The 23,753-nt window shown below is 45.8% G+C and overlaps 1 pseudogene; it reads right to left on the bottom strand.

Moving 5' to 3' along the window:
• Positions 1–6,656: 6,656 nt before the first annotated feature.
• On the bottom strand, positions 6,657–23,444 carry LOC119951553 (annotated as a pseudogene).
• Between the last annotated feature and the right edge of the window lie 309 nt (positions 23,445–23,753).

Below are 23,753 nucleotides of genomic sequence, written 5' to 3'. Positions count from 1 at the left end.
ATGAATTAAAGAGGAACCATTTGGGTCCAGAACATTGTGAACATCCTTTTACTCTGGTTGTATTTGATCTTCAATTCATTTTCTGTTTTTTTTAACCATGTTCTGTTTCATCAATAAACATTTATTAGTACAAATATTAGATTTTTCTGTACTTTTCATTGGATAGGTGTACTTTAAGGAAAGTGGGTGAGAGGGGTTGACAGGCTCTTTCACAGAAAGTGAATCCCTCTGAGGTAATTGGCAAAGGAGCCAGAGGGGCAGATGACATTTTATTTTATTTTTTGACAGCGAGTTGTTCTGATCTGTCAGAAAGCAGATTCAATAGTATCCGCAGGAGAAATACTTGAAAGGGAAGAATTTGCAGGGCTGTGGGGAAGAGCAGAGCAGTTGGATGAATCAAATAATTCTTTCAAAGAGATAGCAGTAGTACAATGGGCCAAATGGACTCCTCCTGCAGGCTGGGAATCTGAGCCTCTAACTTTTGTGAGGGTTAAAAGGGGCTGATTTCAAGGGCAGCATGGTGGCGTAGTGGTTCGATCTCGGCTCTGGGTCACTGTCCTTGTGGAGTTTGTACATTCTCCCCGTGTGTGCGTGGGTTTCCTCCGGGTGCTCCGGTTTCCTCCCACAGTCCAAAGATGTGCGGGTTAGGTGGATTGGCCATGATAAATTGCCCGTAGTGTCCTAAAAAAAGTAAGGTTAAGGAGTGGGGGGGGGGGGGGGGTTGTTGGGTTACGGGTATAGGGTGGATACGTGGGTTTGAGTAGGGTGATTATGGCTCGGCACAACATCGAGGGCCGAAGGGCCTGTTCTGTGCTGTACTGTTCTATGTGCAGGTGGATTGGCCACACTAAATAGCCCCTTAATTGGAAAAGAAATAAATTGGGTACTCTAAATTTATTTTTAAAAAGGGTCAGATTTCATTGCAGCCTCTTCCCTGTATATGTATTTAAAGAGACGGGTTTCTCTTCAGCTCTGAGTGACCAATATAACAATTGGCTGGAGACCCATTTCCCAGTCAGTCCTCCTGCACCTTCCTGACTCTATTAGTGCGATGCCCAGGGCAGTTTCCTAACTAGGTCACAGGCCCCGTTATTTTTAGCTAAATTCAGCCTCAGCTCCGTCTCCTGGCTGTCATTGACATGAGCAATAGAGACAGAAAGGTGCCCGAGGCTCACATGGGAAGTAGCAACTTGTGGCTCTAAACCAGCAATTCAACATTTGTCGGTCATTTATTTGTCAGTCATTGTTCTTTATTCTCGGGTTTTTATGATTAGATTTAGGCACTGGAGGCAAAATATGGGGGCTTAAAGGGTATTTTCCCTTTCTAACTTTGTATTGTCAATAGTGTCAGCCGTGGCTCAGTGGGCAGCTCTCTCACCTCTGAGTCAGAAGGTTGTGGATTCAAATCCCAGTCAAGGGACACAAGAATCATGTCCAACATTCCTGGTCCCAGCACTGAGGGAGTGCTGCACTGTCAGAACAACCTTCTTTCAAATAAGATGTTAAACTGAGGCCCTGTCTGCCCCTCTCAGGTGGGTGTAAAAGTTCCCACAGCCGCTATTTTGAAGAAGAGCAGGGGAGTTATCCCCGGTATCCTGGTCAATATTTATCCCTCAGTCAACATCACTAAAAACAGATCATCTGCTCATTATCACATTGCTGTGTGTGGGATCATGCTGTGTGTAAATTGGCTGCTGCTTTTCCTATATTGCAGCAATGACTACACTTCACAGGTACTTCACTGGCTGTAAAGCACTTTGGGACGTCCTGTGGTTATGAAAGATGCTATAGAAATGCAAGTTTTTAAATCGAAGATTTATATTTTCTGAACTTGTAATCTGGAACTTTATTGATTTCAGCCACCCCCAACTTACCATTTAATAAATTCACTTTGGTTCAGACAAGGCAATTAAGACAAAGACAGAATTCACGATATTAAATTTCAGAAGTTTATTCAAAAAAAACTTGAAGACATTGACTTTTCCAACTTCATGTGGGTGATCAGTCTGTAGCAGCGTAACCCTCTCTGGCTCCTTCTTTGACAGTAATTCTTGTGGAATTCAGCCTCGGGAGTCTGGCTCCTTCTTTGACAGTAATTTCCTTGGAATTCGGACTCAGGAATCTTCAGTACTTGGCCAGCAAGGAAGACCTTCAGAACCTCTACTTTTATCCCCAAAGTGACCATGACCTCACGTCAGAGTTGGGCCTGTTGTAACATGACCATTGGTCACTTTGGTCACTGGATTAATTTAATTGGATCCCCAATTACTGACACCACCTTCTCTCATTATCTCAGACAGGAATACAACAGAACTGTTTCATACTATCCCTTTATCTGATTCTATACTAGGGGTGGGCAAACTTTTCCGTGCAAGGGCCACATTCAGAAATTCACAATTTTAAAGGGCCGCATAGTATATTAATTAATAGTCCCGGATGTAACCAATTAGCGTGCGGCATATACCTCAGCGCTTCCCCCGGCGGCATCCTGCCTTTAGCCCTCTTTTTCTCTACTTTTCAAAAATGGCGCTTCACCCGGTTATGATTCTGGGCGCCTCATATAGAACATAGAACAGTACAGCACAGAACAGGCCCTTCGGCCCTCGATGTTGTGCCGAGCAATGATCACCCTACTCAAGTCAACGTATCCACCCTATACCAGTAACCCAACAGCCCCCTCCCATTAACCTTATAAAAAAAATATAAAAAATTTTAATGACTTGATCTTGGTGGGCCGCATAAAGATCTTTGGCGGGCCGCATGCGGCCCGCGGGCCGTAGTTTGCCCACCCCTGTTCTATACAATCCCTTATTCATATAGTTTCAAATGCTGAGGCTAATCAGAGCTTGAAGGTCTCTCTTGCCAGTACATTTATCCTCATCACATTCTTTACAGACACAGCAATTAAGCTTTTACATTTTTACAGCAAATAAAACCCAGTCTCTCACTATAACTACTGATTCATTGTTGATTATTTAATTGTCACTCAATTAAGGCTCATTATTTATTCAGCCATCTGTTACTGACTGGCAGCTAATTAATACAGTAATCTTTAATTAATACATTTGGTTAATACAATATCCACTGGTTGAAAAAGACTGTTTTATGGAAGACAATCACTTTCTTTCTTACTAACTTTGATTGGATTGAACAATGAGTCTTAGGCTTGAGCCAGGCTTTGGCAGGATGATACCCTGTAGCTTTACAAAATTCTGGAACAATGTGAAACAATTTTGCCTTATTCATCAGTTTCGAGAAACAGTTTGGTTTATACAGAATGAATTTTTAAAATAAAGGTCCAGTCAGGTTTCAGAGTTTAACTTGGCTTCCTTAACCTTGTTACTTATAACAATGAAGATGACGAGTGATTGATTTTTAGAACGAAATATAATTAATGAGGCATACCCAGAATTTCCAACATTACAACAGTGACTACACTTCAAAAATACTTCAAAGGCTGTAAAAAGCTTTAGGAGATTATGTGGTCATGAAACGTGTTATCGAAATAGATATAGAATCCCTTGAGTGCAGAAGGAGGCCATTCAGCCCATCGCGTCGACACCGATTCTTCCAAAGAGCACTCTACCCATATCCACTCATCCATAACGGAAGAGAAAATTTTGGCAAATCTCAGCAGTTCTGGCAGCATCTGCAGGGAGAGAAAAGAGCCAACATTTCGAGTCCAATGACTCTTTGTCAAAGTCAACAGTCAGAGAACGTGGGGAATATTTATACATAGGAGTGAGAATGAAAGATGAGTCATAGTCACAGAAACCCAGGGAATCGGGGTAATATTCCCCACATTCTCTGTCTGTTAGCTTTGACAAAGAATCATTGGACTCAAAACTTTAGCTCTTTTCTCTCCTTACAGATGCTGCCAGATCTGCTGAGATTTTCCAGCATTTTCTCTTTCGTTTCAGATCCCATCATCCGCAGTAATTTGCTTTTATCCACTCACCCATAACCCCATAACCTAACCTGCACATCCCTGGACACTGAGGAGCAATTTATCAGGGCCAATCCCCCTAACCCATACATCTTAGGACTGTGGGAGGAAACCAGGGCACTCAGTGGAAACCCACACAGACACGGGAGAACTTACAAACCCCACACAGACAGTGACCAAGGCCAGAATTGAACATGGGCCCCTGGTCCTGTGAGGCAACAGTGCTAACTACTATGCCATTGTGCCACTCAAATAAACGTAATTTATTTTTAGAACTAGTCCCCAAACTTGGATATATCACACTCGGTCCACTCACCAAGATCACTCATGAAGACTGAGACTTGATTTTATGTAACAACCATGTCGTTCACTGCATTTCAAATCCCCTGTGAAAATCCAAACACAGTATCTCATGAAAGTATTTGATTTAAAACAGAATGACTTGTTGTGATTTGGGATTCACTGCCTGACAAAGGTGCAGGAAGTAAATTCTACTGTAACTTTCAAAAGGGAACTGGACAGATTCTGCAGGAAATTAAACTTGCAGGGTGATGGGACCAATTAGATTGTTCATTCAAAGAGCTAGCATGGGAATGGTGGGCTTAATGGCCTCCTTCTTTGCCCTTTGATTCTCATTTACATTTGAAGAAAATCTTAGACTTGAAGCAGAGTTTGGCAGTATTTGGGAAATACCTGAAACCCACTTCCTACCAGGGGGTAGAAGCGGAGATGATGGAATGTTTCCAAAAGGAAATTGGATGGGCTTTTGAGGGAAATAAACTGATACGGATACGGGAATAGAACAGGGCAATCATTTGATCAATAGAAATCTACAAGTTGTGAATCTTTGGAATTCTCTACCCCAGAGGGCTGTGGGAGCTCAGTCACTGAGTGTGTTTAAAGCAGAGACTGACAGATTTCTAAATCCCAATAACACAAAGGGATATGGGGATAGTGTGGGGGGGAAGAGGCATTGAAGTGAATGATCAGCCATGATTGTATTGAATGGTGGAGCAGGCTCGATGGGCTGAATGGCCAACTCCTGCTCCTATACAAAGATAGGTAGGAAAGTAAATTGTGAAAAGGACACAATGAGGTTACAAAGGGATATAGATCGGTTAAGTGAGTAGGGAAAAGATCTGTAAAATCTAGTATTATGTGGCAAAATGTGACATTGTCCATTTTGGCACAAGGAATAAAAAAGCCTATTATCTAAATGGTGAGAGATTGCAGAGCTCTGAGATTCAGAGGGATCTGGGTGTCCAAGAGCATGAATCACAAAAGGCGAGTATACAGGTACAGCAAGTAATTAGGAAAGCTAATAGAATGTTATTGTTTATTGTGAGGGGAATTGAATACAAAAGTAGGGAGGTTATGCTTCAGTTATACAGGACATTGGTGAGACCACATCTGGAGCACTGTGTACAGTATTGCTCTCATTTAAGGGATGATGTCAATGTGTTGGAAGCAGTTCAGAGAAGGTTTACTGGACTCATACCTGGAATTGGAGGTTGGTCTTATGAGGAATGATTGGACAGGCTGGGCTTCTGTCCGATGGAGTTTAGGTGACTTGATTGAAGATTGATATAAGATCCTGAGGGGCCTTGACAGGGTGGATGTGGAAAGGATGTTTCCTCTTGTGGGAGAATCTAGAAATTGGAGTCACTTTAAAAGTAATAACTTGCCCATTTAAGACAAAGGAGAACTTATTCAATGAGAGGGTCGCGAGTCTTTCGAACTCTCTTCCTCAAAGGGCAGTGGAAACAGTGTCTGTGAGTATTTTTAAGGCAGAGCTGGATCAATTCTTGCCAAGAAGGTGAAAGGTTATCGGGGGGTCAGCGGGAGTGTGGAGTTGAGGTTACAATCAGATCAGCTGTGGACTTATTGAATGGTGGAGCAGGCTCGAGGGGCCGAGTGGCCTACTCCTGTTCCTAATCTGTATCTCATCACATCCTTTATGATAGATTGTAGCATTTTCCCTCTTACTGATGTCAGGCTAATGGGTCTGTGGTTCCCGTTTTCTCGCTCCCTCCTTAAATAGTGAGGTTACATTTACCACCTTCCAATCTGCAGGAACCATTCCAGAATCTATAGAATTGTGAAAGATGATCACCAATGTATCCACAATCTCTACAGCCGCCTCTTTCAACACTCTGGGATGTAGAGCATTAGCTTTTGGAGATTTATTAACTTTGAACCACATTAATTTCTCCAGTGATAATTTTTCACTAATACGAATCTCTTTCAGTTCCTTGTGCTCACTGGTCCCTTGGTTCTCTCATGTTTTGGGGACAATTTCTGTATCTTCCTCCGTGAAGACAGACACACATTGTTTAGTTTCTCTGCAATTTCCTTGTTCCCCATTATAAACTCTCCTGTCTCTGCCTGGAATGGACCCACATTGGTCTTTGCTAATATTTCCCTTTACACATTCCTACAGGAGCTTTTCCAGTCGGTTTTTATGTTTCTCGCTAGTTTGCTCTCATATTCTATTTTCTCTTCATCAGTTTATTGGTCCTCCTTTGCTGAATTCTAAACAAGTTCCCAATCCTCAGGCTTGCTACTATTTGGGCCACTTGAAATGAAATGAAAATCGCTTATTGTCATGAGTAGGCTTCAATGAAGTTACTGTGAAAATCCCCTAGTCGCCACATTACAGCGCCTGTCCGGGGAGGCTGGTACGGGAATCGAACCGTGCTGCTGGCCTACTTGGTCTGCTTTAAAAGCCAGCGATTTAGCTGAGTGAACTAAACCAGCCACATTATGAGCCTCTTCCTTTGATCTAATTAATTTTTAATATTTCTCGTTTGCATCACTTTTCCTGTCTCAGAATCCCTGAGACGGAAAGAGAAGAGAACACGAAATGCAGTCTTGGATGTAATTGAAGCAGAAACAATAACAGCAGAATCCATCACTGTGATCACTTGTGAACTTGTTGGTGTTTCAGCAGGGACGAGGGAACACAGTATCCCTTCCCACACTGGGAGCAGGTGAACGGCCTCTCCCCAGTGTGAACTCGCTGGTGTGTCTGCAGGTTGGATAAGTAAGTGAATCCCTTACCACACTGAGAGCAGGTAAATGGCTTCTCCCCAGTGTGAATTCGCTGGTGTCTCTGCAGGTTGGATAAGTCAGTGAATCCCTTACCACACTGAGAGCAGGTAAATGGCTTCTCCCCAGTGTGAATTTGCTGGTGTCTCTGCAGGTTGGATAAGTAAGTGAATCCCTTACCACACTGAGAGCAGGTGAACAGCCTCTCCCCAGTGTGAGCTCGCTGGTGTTCCTTCAGGCTGGATAAGTAAGTGAACCCCTTACCACACTGAGAGCAGGTGAACGGCCTCTCCCCAGTGTGAACTCGCTGGTGTGTCCGCAGGTTGAAGGAATCACTGAATCCCTTCCCACACTGGGAGCAGGTGAACGGTTTCTCCCCAGTGTGAACTCGCTAGTGTTTCTTCAGGCTGGATAATTGAGTGAATACCTTCCCACACTGAGAGCAGGTGAACGGCCTCTCCCCAGTGTGAATTCGCTGGTGTTTCTTCAGGCTGGATAACTCAGTGAATCCCTTCTCACATTGAGAGCAGGTGAATGGCCTCTCCCCAGTGTGACTGCGTCGGTGAACCTCCAGCTGAGATGGGATTCTGTATCCCTTCCCACAGTCCCCACATTTCCACCGTTTCTCCATATTTTGGGTTTCCTCGAGTCTCTCCAGGTCGGACAATCAGTTGAAGCCTCGTCCACACACAGAACACGTGTACGGTCTCTCCCCACTGTGAATGGTGTGATGTTTTTTCAGGCTGTGTAACTGGTTAAAGCTCTTTCCACAGGCAGTGCTCTGGAACACTCTCACTCGGGTGTGTGTGTCTCTGTGCTTTTCCAGTTACACTGATGTTTAAAATCTTTTGAAGCCAACAGGTTGGGCGAACATTTCTCCTTCTAGATAATGGCCGATGAATTGAGTGACTGTCAGAACGAGACGTGACGTTTGAGATTTCTGTCTGTAAATCCCATCCTTTTAACATCCTGTAAACGGAGTTTACAAAAGACATCACTGTCAATCCAGGATAGAAATTCAGAACAGATTATTTTAATTTCTCAGCAACATTCTGTCCTCTCTCGTTCCCAAAAGCTGTAAATCTCCATCCCACACACTCTCCCTCCATTCTCACTCTGCTGTATCTAATATTCACCCTCCCAATTCTCCTGAAGGTGCTGATTCAGGCTGATTGACAGATCCCCGCTCACTGCTGCCTGTCCTGGACACAGAGATCATAACAAACAGGAGCTGCAGTTGGCCATTCAGCCCATCGAGCCTGCTTAACCATTCAATGGAATCAGTGGCCGAACTACCTCAGCACCACTTTCCCACACTATCCCCCATCTCCCTCACCATCTTCAATATCCAGAAACATGTCAATCTCTGTCTTGAAAATACTTGATGACTGAGTCCGCACAATCCTCTGGAGTAGAGAATTCCAAAGCTTCACTACATTGTCTTTAAATTCATTGAAGATCCCGGCCCCGTGTCATGTCCGTGTGGAGTCTGCACATTCTCCCCGTGTCTGCATGGGTCTCACCGCCACAACGTAAAACGATGTGCAGGGCCAGGGAATTAGCCATGCTAAATTGCCCCTTAATTAGAAAAAACTAATTGCGTCTTCTAAAATTTTTAAAAAATAAATGAATTTACTGGATTTGGGCGTCGCTGGTTCGACCAGTATTTGTTGCCCATCCCGAGTTGCCCTTCAGAAAGTGGTGGTAAGTGGCCTCCTTGCACACCCACTGTGCTGTTAGCGAGGGAGTTCCAGGATGTTGTCCCAGCGACAGTGAAGGAACGGCGATATATTTCCAAGTCGGTCTGGTGAGTGACTTGTAAGGGAACCTCCAGGCGGTGGGGTTCCCAGGTATCTGCTGCTCTTGTCCTTCTAGATGGCAGTGGTCGCTTTGCTGAGCACCTTTAGCCTGAGCGCATTCAGGGCCCTGACCTTTCTGTTGCTTGCCATTTTATTTATTTATATAAATTTGGAGTACCCAATTCATTTTTTCATATTATGGGACAATTTTACCGTGCCAATCCTCCTACATGCACATCTTTGGGTTGTAGGGGCCAATGCCAAGCAGACACGGGGAAAATGTGCAGACTCCACATGGTCATTGACTCAGAGCCGGGATTGAACCTGACACCTTGGCGCCGTGAGGCAGCAGAGATTAACCACTGTGCCACCCTGCTGGCCATTTTTACACAAGACCCTGCTTCCATGCCTGCCCTTGGCTTATTGCAATGTCCCAGTGACGCTCAACGCAAACGGGAGGAACAGCATATCATCCTCCGGTTAGGCATGCTACAGCCTTCTGGTCTCAATATCGGATTCAACAACTTCAGATGATTTGCTCTACCCCACCTCAATCTCTTTGTTTTCTTTCCATTTCATTTGAACTGTCCATTACCTGTTATTTCTTTCTTGTCTTTCTTCATATATATATTTCCCCCTCACGCTTTCCCCCTATCTTATCCCCCCTTTCTTTACCCTTTGTCTACTTTGCTTCCCACTTCCCTCCTTTTTCTCATTTTATCTCTCTCCCAACAATGCCCCCCTCCCCCCACATCTACACCTGTCACAGCTTACCTTCTGATTTTAGTTTCTCTGCTGTTTAGTCTTTCTCACTTTTTATTCTCTCTGGGGACTGCCATTATAATCTTTATTTTTTAAATAATCTTTATAGTCACAGGTAGAATTACATCAACACTGCAATTAAGTTACTGTGAAAAGCCCCTAGTCGCCACATTCCGGCACGTGTTCGGGTACACAGAGGGAGAATTCAGAATGTCCAAATGACCTAACAGCACATCTTTCGGGACTTTTGGGAAGGAACCGGAGAACTCGGAGAAAAGCCACACAGACACGGGGGAAAACGTGCAGACTCCACACGGTGACCCAAGCCGGGAATTAAACTCGGGACCCTGCGCTATGAAACCACAATGCTAACCACTGTGCTGCCCTTCTTTTTCCTTTGTTTCTGTAGTTATGACTGATCTTTCTTTCCCTCGCCCGATGGTATAAATGTCTCCCACTTTCTATCCTTTTTAGCTTTGACAAAGGGTCATCTGGACTCAAAAACAATAGCTCTTTTCTCTCCTCACAGGTGCTGCCAGACTGGCTGAGATTTTTCAGCATTTTCTCTTCTGGAAATGAAGCTCTTCAGTACGATATTACACAACTAGAAATAATAATAAATGTACTTTATTACAGAACCAATAATATATCTAATCTGTATAATATAACAACATTACACTTATTTCAATTAATTCTCTGTCCCCTTACATGTCAGCCATCTCCTCGGGAAACCAGCCCTTTTATTGTGAACACTAGAAAAGAGACCATCAGGGGCAGCAAGGTAGCACAGTTGTTAGCCCAGTTGCTTCACAGCTCCAGGGTCCCAGGTTCGATTTGCGGTTTGGTTCACTGCCTGTGCGGAGTCAGCATTTTCTCCCCGTCTGTGTGGGTTTCCTCTGGGTGCTCCAGAGAATATTACAGAGCAGTACAGGCCCTTCAGTCCTTGATGTTGCGCCGACCTGTGAAACCACCCTAAAGCCCATCTACACTATTCCCTTATCATCCATATGTTTATCCAATGACCATACTACTCTCTGAGTAAAGAACCTACCTCTAACATCTGTCCTATAGGTATCTCCCCTCAATTTAAAGTTATGTCCCCTTGTGCTAGACATTACCAACTGAGGAAAAAGGCTCTCACTGTCCTCCAGTTTCCTCTTACAGTCCAAAGATGTGCAAGTTAGGTGAATTGGCCATGATAAATTGCCCTTTGTGTGCAAAATGTTTAGGTGAGATTACTGGGTTAGGGGGATGAGGTGGGCTTAAGTAGAGTGCTCTTTCCAAGGGCTGGTGCAGACTCAATGGGCCAATTGGTCTCCTTCTGCACTGTAAATTCTATGCATCCTTTTAGCCAGACAAATAAATGTGGCAAGCTGAGGGCGCAAAGGATGTCAATGTCTTTAAGAGAGAGAGAGACCTGGGCCAAGCTTTCCAGAGTCTGCACCCTCCCTGGATTCACTTCCTTTCCCTTCATTTGCTGCAAGTGACCAATTGAAGGTGAGAATGAGAAAAGAAATGGAAAGGGGGAGAAAAGAAAGTGTTTTACTCACAGATGTTGGGCACAGCAGGATTTTTCAGTCTCTATGAAGCCGAAACCTGGTTAACACAAAGTCCGCGCTCTGATTGGCTGGAGGACCAGAGTCCTTCCGGTCCTCCAACTCTTCCCATTGGTTGCTGGCCGACAGAAAAATGGTTAACGGATGTGACGTCATCATGGATGCCATTCTGACATCAATAGGAATAAACGCCACAGCTCATGTGCATAGCTTCCTTTGGACATGCGCAGTCCCGGCCCATTCCGCGCCCGGTGGACAGAGTGGTTTCTCCGGCGAGGGGCATTATGGGTGATTCAGCCGCCATTACCCCTCTTCAAACCAGTCTCCAAACCCCTGGGACTGGGATGAAAGTGGGAGTGGGGGGCAGTGACCCCATTCCGGACACAATGTACATGTCACTGGGTTTGATTCTGACATCCCCCGTAGAAAACAGTTTGTTAACATCAGACACCTGGGTGACATATTGGGGAGGGTAATAGCTGAGAGTGAAGCTGAACCCAAGAGTCAGCCCTTTGAGGAGAGGAGGATTGGGGGAAAAGCAGAAGTATTGAGGGATGAATTCGTGTTACAATCAATAGGGAAGGAGTGTGTGGAGGCGGAGACAGAACGAAGCAGTGCTTTCTGTCACATGAGCTTGGACAATTTTATCAAATCATTTGTGAAACCTGGATTTACAATGCCCCTGTGAAACACCTTGGGATGTTTAATTACATTAAATGTGCTGTATAAATGCCAATTAATCTGTTATTGAAGGCTGTCACTTGGGCTCCTCCACTACCCAGAACACTGTGTGTTCCAGGGCAGCATGGTAGCATGGTGGTTAGCACAAATGCTTCACAGCTCCAGGGTCCCAGGTTCGATTCCCGGCTGGGTCACTGTCTGTGTGGAGTCTGCACGTCCTCCCCGTGTGTGCGTGGGTTTCCTCCGGGTGCTCCGGTTTCCTCCCACAGTCCAAAGATGTGCGGGTTAGGTGGATTGGCCATGCTAAATTGCCCGTAGTGTCCTAAAAAGTAAGGTTGGGGGTTGTTGGGTTACGGGTATAGGGTGGATACGTGGGTTTGAGTAGGGTGATCATTGCTCGGCACAACATCGAGGGCCGAAGGACCTGTTCTGTGCTGTACTGTTCTATGTTCTAACACCAAGTCCCCGATCATTGGCAGTCTGATGAACCAGTTTATTCACACAGATCCGACCAGCCCACCCAATCTCAGTGAATCTGCTGTTCTCGGGCTCCCTTGTAACTCCATCCCTGCTCTCACTGCGCTGAGCTCAAGTGTGAACCAGGCATTTTTGTCTTTAGATTTTTAGTGTGAGAGGTTAAACCTATCAGGAGGCGATGCATAGGCCGGGTCACTGCTCTCATCAAAATACAAGGCTTAGGAGCTAATGGAGGGCTGTAAATTATGAAAGATTTTGATGCACATGAAAAATCTTTCACTTGTAATAGTAAGACATAAACTAGAAGCTATGAATGTGAGATAATCTAATCAGGAATTCAGGAGAAGCTTCTTACCCAGAGAGTGGTGGTAATGTGGAGAAATGAACAGAGGGATACACTGATTAAGTCAGATGGGAAAGCATGAGAGGAGGCTCAACTGAAGTATAAACACTGGCATGGATTGGTTGGGCTGTTTCTGTGCTGTATATTCAATTTGATTTAGCCTGGTATTGCCTTTAACTCTCACATAGTCGATTCTGGGTTAAAGAGAAACAGTTCCACTCCCAGAAAAACGTTTCAGCTCATTGTTTCCAGCTATTGTCTAACCAGTGCCTCTTGTCAGCCAGGTGTCCGTGTGAGGAGTCAAGGTCCTCAATTCAACTACAAAGAATTCATGTAATTTGTACCAATATATCTTTGAAGAGCAGATTTTTTTTTCAAGTGGACTGGATTATTTAACTTTATCAGGTTTTAATCAATTCTTTAAAGTGCTTAATTATCGGACTGTTTTATTCAAATCGGAGAGTTTGTTTTATACAGGCCAAAGTAGGCACATGATCAGCACCCCGTTCACCATCTCCACCATTGATACGCAGTGGCAGCAGTGTGTCGCATCTCCAAGCAGCACAGTAACACAGTGGTTAGCATTTTTGCTTCACATTGCTAGGGACCGAGGATTGATTCCCGGCTTGGGTCACTGTCTATGAGGAGTCTGCACGTTCTCCCTGTGTCTGCGTGGGTTTCCTCTGGGTGCTCCAGTTTCCTCTTACAAGTCCTGAAAGTTGTGCTGTTAGGTGAATTGGACACTCCGAATTCTCCCTCAGTGTACCTGAACAGGCACCGGTGTGTGGCAACTAGGGGATTTTCACAGCATCCTTTGACGGCAGCATCTATTTTCCAACGTTAGAGGTCACTTTGGCTGTTGGATAGATTCATAGTGGAGCTCCAGTGAACGAGTCTGCCCAGGGTCTATTTCTAAAACCTCATCACAACATATTGCCTAGTTAGCCACTGACTGACAGAATTCTTGTTACATTTCAGGATGCTCTCCCCCTTCCGGGGAGGACCTGCCTCCTGCACGGTTCACCTGTGGTTTATTTGGCTGTGGTTCCTCTCCCCCAGTCTCACCTCGCCAGCTTCCGTCCCTCATCAACCCAACCCTGTGCAAAGAGCAGCAAAGACAGGAGCATGGAGTCGAGGTGTGGATCAGCCAGGAGCTGAATGAGTGGCAGAGGAGACCCCCTTATTAAACTTCCCGTAAATGTGTTTTAATGGGGACTGGGACAGTTCTAATGTTTGTCTGTCTGTCTATTTCAAAGATTTTAACGTGTTTACATAAAGATTCAGCATCTCAGATACACATCAAACCCATTGAATGTCCCCATTTTATTGACCTGATCCAGGTTCGACTTGTTTATTAACTAAACACCTTATTATCTTCCAGGTCTTAATAATAAACAGCGGATGTGCCAGATTAAACTGGATTTCCTTTGGTTCCTCTCACCTTTCCCAGATATCAAAAGGAAATTGGATGGGGGCTTGAAGGCAATAAACTTACAGGGGTACGGGGACAGAAGGCGCGAATGGGGCTGAATGGATGATTTACACAGGGTTAGCATGGACCCGATAGGTAGAATGTCCTCCTCCACTGCCCTAATGCCTCTCTGACTATTGTTACCATCTCTGTAGAGATTTATAACTTATTAAATGAAAGGAATCTCCAATGGAAAGAAAACCAATGGACAAAATTTCACATTTTCAAACTTTCACTCTGACAAACCAACTAAAATCGACACAAACCTGACTTAACAGGGACTGGATATTTCACAGAACAAGAGAAATTTCACTTTAATAGTCAGCACAACAAAGATACATCCCACATTGTTCTGAGCCTTCACATTACTTCCTGTGGAAATGTTGCACTATGGACAATCTCACAGTCTTCCCAATCTCCCTCTGCAATGTCGGATCCCTCACTTCCCACCCAATGGACTTGGCCTTTGAGTGACTTCCACCAACAGCCGCATTCTAGCCAAGGTTCGTGAATATTGTGAACAGCAACAAAGTGCACGTCTGTAAATGCTCTCTCTTTCGGGTTGTGACGCTCTTATGTCCCCAGAGACTCAATTTTATGACCTCTTTAAACTGTATGGTTGGATTTCGCATAACTGAAATAGAAGCAAGTGGTGTTTTCCGATCCACAACCCCCTGCTCTCCTAGCCTTCAGCTAACTGTCCTTTCCAACTGTGTAACACGCGACGTAACACAGTCCTTGCTGTATTCTCAGTGCACTGCTTCAACACCCGGAGCTGTTGGAAGCTCCACATTCTGTTTTGAACTGCAGGTTTCCTTATTAACTGTGTCTGTCCTTTACCCCCAGCAACCGAACCTGCTTCAGTGGGACGGAAAGTGTAACTGAATATACGATTACCTGTCTATTCAGCCTTGGCTTCTTCAGCTTTACGTTCCCAGAGCAACCTCAGGTCACTTGGTCATTTCTTGGAACTGATGACCTCATAACCAAGAAATCAATTCCTCTCCTTCAAAAGAATCTCCAGTTTCACTTTGGGTCTTAAAGGGTTCATTGCACAAAAAAGTATTTTCCCAAATTAATAAAAAAACAATACTAATAATTATTATTAATTTTACTATTAAATTATTAAAGATATTTCACAAAGTACCTGGGTCATCACATGCCCTCCCATCCCCAAGGAATAAAGCTTCTGAAGTAAGCATGTTTTCAGAATCCTTTCATGCTACAACATATTTGAACATTATAAACACGGTAACAATGTCTTTATTACACACTGTTCAGATAATAGTTTCTCTTTTTCCCATTTTACAATAAAACATATCACTTTGGCAATACTATAAGCTTAACCCTGAACAAAACTAACCCAATGTGACAATGAGGTTGTGGTGAATGTATAATGCTTAATTCACACTATATAGCATTGTGTCCTTGTGGGCTATGTCTGTGAGCTGTTGCGTGACTCTGCCCACAGGGGGAGATGAGGAGCTTGTACAGGGCTCCATCCTTGGTTCCGCCCATGGCCCCTCCCACTACCGGAAGTATAAAGTGCTGCGGTCTTGTGAGTCTGCCCTCAGTTCTTCTGGTCGCAGGCAGGCTCAGTTGTATGTCTATTAAAACCACAGTTTACTTCCTCTCGTGTCTCGAGTGAATTGATGGTCATATCAGATGTTTGAAAGTTCAGCTTGCTCGAGAGTCCCAGTGCTGTTGTCAACAAGAGTTCACTTTACTATTGGTTGATTCACTTTCTTTGAACCTTCCCAAGAGATCTTCTTTCCCAGGTCACACAGTCTTCCCAGGTTTCCTTGGTTAAGTGGTTGTGCTTCCTGTTGCTGTATAAAATTCCGATTGGATTGTGTACAATCTGGACCCTGGGATAGGATCTGTGACGGCTTCAAAGGTTTTCCATATCTGAGGTCAGGTTAACTTGGTCAGGAACCACACTGCTGATTGCTGGCGATCCATCTGGATTTTGAGAGCTGCCTGTGAGGAATTGGACTTTGAGAAGAAATTCCATCATGTTGCTTTTTCCCTCCGAGTTCAGCAATTTGTGTGGACCGTGGGATCTGTGTAGACAGTGGGATACAGTTGGAAGGGAGTGACATTGGGAGTTCTCCACATCGACTCTGGACCCCAAGAGGTCTCGTGACATCGGGTAAAATATGGGCAAGGAAACCTCCTGCTGATTATCACCTACCGCCCCATCCCGCTGGTGAATCAATATTCCTTAATGCTGAACATCACTTTGAGTCAAGGACACAGAATGTATTCTGGGTGGGGGAGTCCAATGTCCATCACTGGCTCAGTAGCTTCACTACCCATACCAGCCTCCCCAAACAGGCACCGGAATGTGGCGACTACGGGCTTTTCACAGTAATTTCATTTGTAGTTTACTTGTGACAATAAGTGATTTTCATTTCATTTAGGGGCTGGTTTAGCACACTGGGCTAAATCGCTGGCCTTTAAAGCAGGCCCAGGCAGGCCAGCAGCACGGTTCAATTCCCATACCAGCCTCCCCGAACAGGCGCCGGAATGTGGCAACCAGGGGCTTTTCACAGTAACTTAATTGCAGCCTACTTGTAATAATCCACAGGAGGCAGGAGTCCCGTCACCAGACCAATATTTATTTCCAATAACTAGATACAAGAGCAGCTCCAAACAGTGCTGCTAGCATTCCAGTCAACTTAAGACAGGATCGCAAAGCCTACACAGGTGCTTATATGGGCCCCCTCAATGAGCTATCATTGAGGGAGCTCATACTCCAATTGGCCAACCAATAATGCTAATTGGAGGTCATTACACCCCTCCCCCCCCCAAGGTCCGAGGAATTCCTGCCAGCTAGCATTCCTCTGAGCTTCTTCCTGCTCCTCATGTCCGGGTCTGTCACCTCTGTGTTGTCCGCCGGGTCGTTCTCCGACGTGGGCGGGATGTACCTTATAGGTGCCCGTCTTTTCCTTGACAACCTCCTTGGAACATGTTCTTCCTCCTCCTCGGGGAGAGGTGTCGCGGCGGCCTCGTCGAACGTGTCCATCTCCGACGACTGGATGACGGGGTCTGGAGAAATTGCTCGGGGCTGGAATGTGGGTATCTTTTCCGTCTGGGCTATCCCAGCTTGAGGTGGTCCTGCTTCGCCTGCCTCCAGGTGTGGTTCCGCTGCCCTTATTTGGTCTCTGTGTTTCTTCAGCACCTTACCTCCTATCGGAACTTCATAGGATATGGGCCCTGTTTGGGACTCTACCTTTCCTTTGACCCACGTTGGTCTATTCCCATCATTCTTGACCCAAACCGGTGCCCCCACCTGAAAATGTCTCTGCTGCCGACTATTATCATGCCCCCTGCGTTGGGCCTCCTGTTGTTTCTCCACTTTCCCGTTAAATCTGGGAAAAGGCGACTCAGCCTCGTTCGCAGCCGCCTTCCCATTAAGAGTTCAGCTGACAGTATGCCCGTTGTGGAATGCAGTGTGGTCCTGTAATCAAACAGCCAGCGGGAGAGCTTTGTGTCCATTGACGCTGCCGGCTGCTTCTTGAGTCCTGCTTTTAGTGTCTGGACCGCTCTCTCTGCCAGGCCGTTGGACGCTGGATGGTAAGGGGCCGTTTTAATGTGGCGGACTCCGTTTTCCTTTAGGGATTTTCCAAATTCCCCACTTGTGAATGCCGTTCCGTTGTCCGACACCAATACCTCCGGAAATCCATGTGTTGCAAACGAGGCCCTGAGCTTTTCAATTGTTGATGCTGTGCTTGCCACGTTTACCCGGTGGACATCCAACCATTTGGAGTGGGCGTCCACTATCACCAAAAACATTGAGCGCATGAAAGGGCCGGCGTGGTCAATATGCAGGCGGGTCCATGGTCTGCCTGGCCATTCCCATGGGTGCAATAGCGCAACTGGTGGCACTCTTTGCCCCTGTTAGCACTCCTGGCACCGACGTACCAAAGCTGCTATGTCTGTGTCCAATCCTGGCCACCAAACGTAGCTTCGAGCTAGCACCTTCATTTTAGACACCCCTGGGTGTCCGTGATGTAACTCGGTTAAGATTGCCCGACGGCCCTGAGCTAGGACTATTACCCGGGCTCCCCATAATAGGATACAGTCTTCAATGGTTATTTGGTCCCTTCTGCTTCAGTATGGGTGCAACTGGGGCTCCACTGGTCTTTCCAGTTCCCCTGTTAGCAGTACATGCTTCATCTTGGCTAAAACGAGGTCTTTTTGGGTCCACAACAGAATATGTTGTCCGTCCACTGGTCGGGTGTCCAAAAAATTTAGAGTCATTACTGTCTCCTCTACTTTCGGTATTGGCGGCGGGGTGTCCGGGAGGGGAAGTCTGCTCAAAGCATCTGCATTTGCTACTCGCGTTCCCGGTCTGTTCTCCCGAACATATCTATACACGCCATTAGCAACGCCCAACGTTGGATTCTAGCTGATGCAATCTGGGGTATTGACTTGTCTTCTTTTAATAACCCTAATAACGGCTTCTGGTCCGTCACTATGGTGAATTTCCACCCGTACAGATACTGGTGAAATTTTGTTACTGCGAATATCACCGCCAGTCCTTCCTTCTCGATTTGGGCGTACTTCGTCTCAGCCATCGCCAAGGTCCTCGAAGCATAGGCTATTGGCCGTTCTTCCCCATTCCTTCCTCTATGGGCTAAGACGGCTCCTACCCCGTAAGGGGATGCATCACAAGTGACCATCAACTCCTTCCTTGGTTCATAATGCTCTAGGACATTTTCGGATGACAGCTGTTCCTTAATGTCCCTAAATGCTCGGTTTTGGCGGGCGGACCATTTCCATTCTTGCCCCTTTTTTAGTAGCTGGTGGAGGGGTTCTAGGATGGACGCACTATTTTCAATAAATTTGCCATAATAGGTTACCAACCCTAGAAATGATCGTAGCTCCTGGACCGTGGTAGGAGCTGGTGCTTCTTTTATTGCCCTTACTCTGTCTTCCAATGGGAGTAAGCCTGACTCGTCTATTTTATATCCCAGGTATGTCACTTGTGGGGCCAGAAAAACACATTTTTCTCTTTTAAGCCGTACGCCTGCCTTTGCGAAACGCCTGAGCACTTCCTCCAGGTTCCTCAAGTGTTCCCTGTCCGTCCTACCCGTGATTAAGACATCATAAATAAATTGCCACCTGCGGTAGTCCCTGCAGAATATTTTCCATCGTACGCTGGAATATAGCGCAGGCTGATGACACTCCGAAAGGTAGCCTAGTATAACGAAAACGGCCCTTCAGGGTGTTGATCGTAGCGAACCTCTGGGAGTCATTGTCCAGTTTTAACTGCAGGTAGGCATGGCTCATGTCCAGTTTCATGAACAAAAGCCCACCTGCCAATTTGGCATATAGGTCGTCTATTTTCGGGATCGGGTATTTGTCCAGCAGTGCGTATTTGTTTACCGTCTGTTTGAAATCTCCACAGAGACGTAGCGAGCCGTCTGGCTTCAAAATTGGTACCACCGGCGCTGCCCATTCCGAGAACTGTACTGGTCTGATAATGCCGTCGCGACGTAACCTTTCTATTTCACAGAACACAGAACACAGAACAGTACAGCACAGAACAGGCCCTTCGGCCCTCGATGTTGTGCCGAGCAATGATCACCCTACTTAAACCCACATACCCGTAACCCAACAATCCCCCCATTAACCTTACACTACGGGCAATTTAGCATGGCCAATCCACCTAACCCGCACATCTTTGGACTGTGGGAGGAAACCGGAGCACCCGGAGGAAACCCACGCACACACGGGGAGGACGTACAGACTCCACACAGACAGTGACCCAGCCGGGAATCGAACCTGGGACCTGGGACCCTGGAGCTGTGAAGCATTGATGCTAACCACCATGCTACCGTGAGGCCCCAAACCTCTACTTTCTTCCTTAACGTGAAAGGTACCGCCCTGGCCTTACAAAATTTTGGAAGGGCTTCTGGATCCACGTGCAAAGTTGCTTTGGCGCCTATGATTTCCCCCAAACCTTCTTGGAAGACCTCCGGGTATTTTTGGAGTACTCCACTCAACTGCCCGCTTCCACTCTGGAAAAGTTTCATCCAATCTAATTTCAGGTCTTTCAGCCAGTTCCGTCCAATTAAGCTCGGTCCAGAGCCCTCTACTATCGTCAACGGTAATCTGAGCAATTGTTTCCCATATTCCACGGGTACATGAGTCGTGCCTAGAACTTCCAGGGGTTCCCCCGTGTAGGTTTTAAGTTTCATCGATGTTTTTGTTAGGGTTAGTGGCTGGAATCCATCTTTGATTTTTTAAAAATGCTGCCACTCCCATTACTGATACGGCCGCCCCCGTGTCTATTTCCATTATTGTCAGCCGACCATTCACCCGGGGGTAATCTTAATAGGTTCTGCTTTCTTCGTCGCAATATTATATAATTGTTCCCCTTCGGAGGAGGATGGGGCGTCTAGGTTGTGTACTTCCCTGCGTCCCCACCAGCTATTCCTCTTTTGCCACCTCCTTCTAGGGTTTCTGTCGCTGTTACCCCACCCTGTCTGGTGCCAGAAACGGTCCTTCTCTGTTGGGGGAGCCTCAGCCGGTACTTCCCTCTGTCTCCAGTTAGTCCTAGCAGACTTGGGGGCAGTTCTCGGGTTTTCCTTTGGCCCTCTGTTCCTCAGGCTTTTCCTGAGAGCGGTTATCTGGTAGCTGGACCCATTGTGGTAGTCCCTCTCACAGGTATCTACCTCCATTGGCGCGCCCTGTAGTTCCTGCGCCCCACTTGTTGCCTTTTCTAGGGACAGTGCGAGCTGTAACGCCTACCTGCAGTCTAACTACATTTCCGCTAACAGGGGCTTCTGTATTATGAGGTCGTTTATGCCACACACTAACCGGTCCCGAAGCATTTCATTTAGCGTTGGGCCGAACTCACATTTTTCCGCCAGCCTTCTCAGGCGGGTCAGGAAATTCGTGACCAACTCCCTGTCTTCCCGCTTCGCTGTGTAGAATCTGTACCTACAAAATGAGGGGTGGTTTTGGGTCGTGGTGCTCTTTCATCATTTCCGTTAATTCTTGGAAAGAATTTGTTTCCGGCACATCGGGATAAGTCAGACTACGTATAATGTCGAAAGCTGAAGGTCCGCATGCCGACAGCAGGATAACCCATTTCCTTTCGTCCGTCAGTATATCATTGGCCCGGAAGAAGTAACACATTCTCTCCGCATACTGGGACCAGTCCTCAATAGTCGGGTCGAATGCATCTAACCTCCCAAAAAACAGCATTTTTGAAATAGCAAGGCTTTCCCTCCGAGTGCGGCAGTTGGTCTCCGCAAAGTTCTTTGTTTACCTCGTCGCCACTGTAATAATTCACAGGAGCAGGAGTCCCGTCACCACACCAATATTTATTACCAATAACTAGATACAAGAGCAGCTCCAAACAGTGCTGTTAGCAGTCCAGTCAACTTAAGACTGCTCACAAAGCCTACACAGGTGCTTATATGGACCACCTCAATGAGCTATCATTGAGGGAGCTCATACTCCAATTGGCCAACCAATAAAGCCAATTGGAGTTCATTACAATTACCATTGGTCAATTTAGTCAACAGATTAATTTAATTGGTTCCTAATTACTGACACCACCTTCTCTCATTATCTTAGACAGGAATACAATAGAACTGTTTCATACTATCCCTTTATCTGATTCTATACAATCCCTTATTCATACAGTTTAAATGTTGAGGCTAATCAGAGCTTGAAGATCTCTCTTGCCAGAACATTTATCCTCATTGCACATTCTTTATGCACAGCAATTTAGTTTTTACATTTTTACAACTAATAAAAGTCAGTTTTTTACTGTAACTACTGATTCATGATTGATTCATTAGTTGTAATTTGATTGAGGACATACTACATTCCTCATCCCAGCACTGAGTGAATGCTGCATTATCAGAACAACCTTCTGTCAAACAAACTACTTATTACTGTACTGACTGGTGACTAATTAATACAGTAATCTCATTTTTTTTCTTTTAAAATAAATTTAGAATACCCAACTATTTTTTTCTAATTAAGGGGCAATTTAGTGCGGCCAATCCACCTAACCTGCACATCTTTGGGTTGTGGGGGTGAAACCTATGCAGACGCGGGGAGAATGTGCAAACTCCACACGGACAGTGACCCAGGGTTGGAATCGAATCCGGGTCCTCGGGCTGTGAGGCAGAAGTGCTAACCACTGTGCCAACATGCCGCCCCCAGAAATGCAAACTAAATATCTTCTAACTTCCCAACACCCTGTCCTTGCCCCGGGTCACTGTCTGTGCGTACTCTAAATGTATTGAAAAAAACTTCCAAACACCCTTTCACCCTGTGATCCTTGTGAAATTTTAAATCAGGTATTTGCATCAAGGCTCAAAGAGCATCAGCCCACCGGAGGTAAAGTCGTGAGACCAGCCAGTCGAGCAAAAAGAAACCCTCTAACCATCCCCATTGACCAAATGTCCGACAGAACAAAATGCAGCCCTGGATGTAATTGTTTTTAATTTAAAGTACCCAATTCTTTTTTTTCCCCAAATTGAGGGGCAATTTAGCATAGCCAATCCACCTACACTGCACATCTTTGGTTTGTGGAGGTGAGACCCACGCAGACATGGGGAAAATGTGCAAACTCCACACGGACAGTGACCCGGGGCCGGGATCGAACCACTGTGCCACCAGCCCTTGATGTAATTGAGAACAGAAATAATAACAGCAGAATCAACCCCTTTAATCACTTGTGAACTTGTTGGTGTCTCCGCAGGGTGGATGGATCACCGAATGCCTTCATACAGTGGGAACAGGTGAATGGTCTGTCCCCGGTGTGAACTATCTCGTGTATCCGCAGGTTGGATGATCTACTGAATGCCTTCCCACACAAAGAGCAGGTGAATGGCTTCTCTCGTGTGTGAGCACGTTGGTGCACCATCAGGCTGGATGATTCACTGAATCCCTTCCCACACTGAGAGCAGGTGAATGGCCTCTCCCCAGTGTGAACTCGCCAGTGTATCTGCAAGTGGGATAAATTACTGAATCCTTTCCCACACTGAGAGCAGGTGAACGGCCTCTCCCCAGTGTGAACTCGCTGATGTTTCTTCAGGCTGGATAACTCAGTGAATCCCTTCCCACACTGAGAGCAGGTGAATGGCCTCTCCCCAGTGTGAACTCGCCAGTGTATCTGCAAGTGGGATAAATTACTGAATCCTTTCCCACACTGAGAGCAGGTAAATGGTTTCTCCCCAGTGTGAACTCGTTGGTGTATCTGTAGGTTGGATAACTGAGCGAATCCCTTCCCACACTGAGAGCAGGTGAATGGTCTCTCCCCAGTGTGACTGCGTCGATGAATCTCCAGCTCTGATGGGAATCTGAATCCCTTCTCACAGTCCCCACATTTCCACCATTTCTCCATGTTTTGGGTCTCCTTATGTCTCTCCAGGTTGGACAATCAATTGAAGCCTCGCCCACACACAGAACACGTGTACGGTCTGTCCCTGATGTGAATGGTGTGATGGTATTTATTCAGGCTGTGTAACTGGTTAAAGCTCTTTACACAGTCAGTGCTCTGGAACACTCTCACTCGGGTGTCTGTGTCTCGGTGATTTTCCAGTCACACTGATGTTTAAAATCTCTGAAGCAAACAGACCAGGGAAACTATTCTCCTCCAAGTATCAAAGGCTGGTAATATTCCAGACCCGTGGGG

This window comes from Scyliorhinus canicula, chromosome 17 (genome assembly GCF_902713615.1).
Source record: "Scyliorhinus canicula chromosome 17, sScyCan1.1, whole genome shotgun sequence".
NCBI classification, from domain to species: Eukaryota; Metazoa; Chordata; class Chondrichthyes; order Carcharhiniformes; family Scyliorhinidae; genus Scyliorhinus; species Scyliorhinus canicula.
The sequence above is the reverse complement of the archived record's forward strand: the minus strand, read 5'-3'. Positions and strand labels throughout refer to the sequence as shown.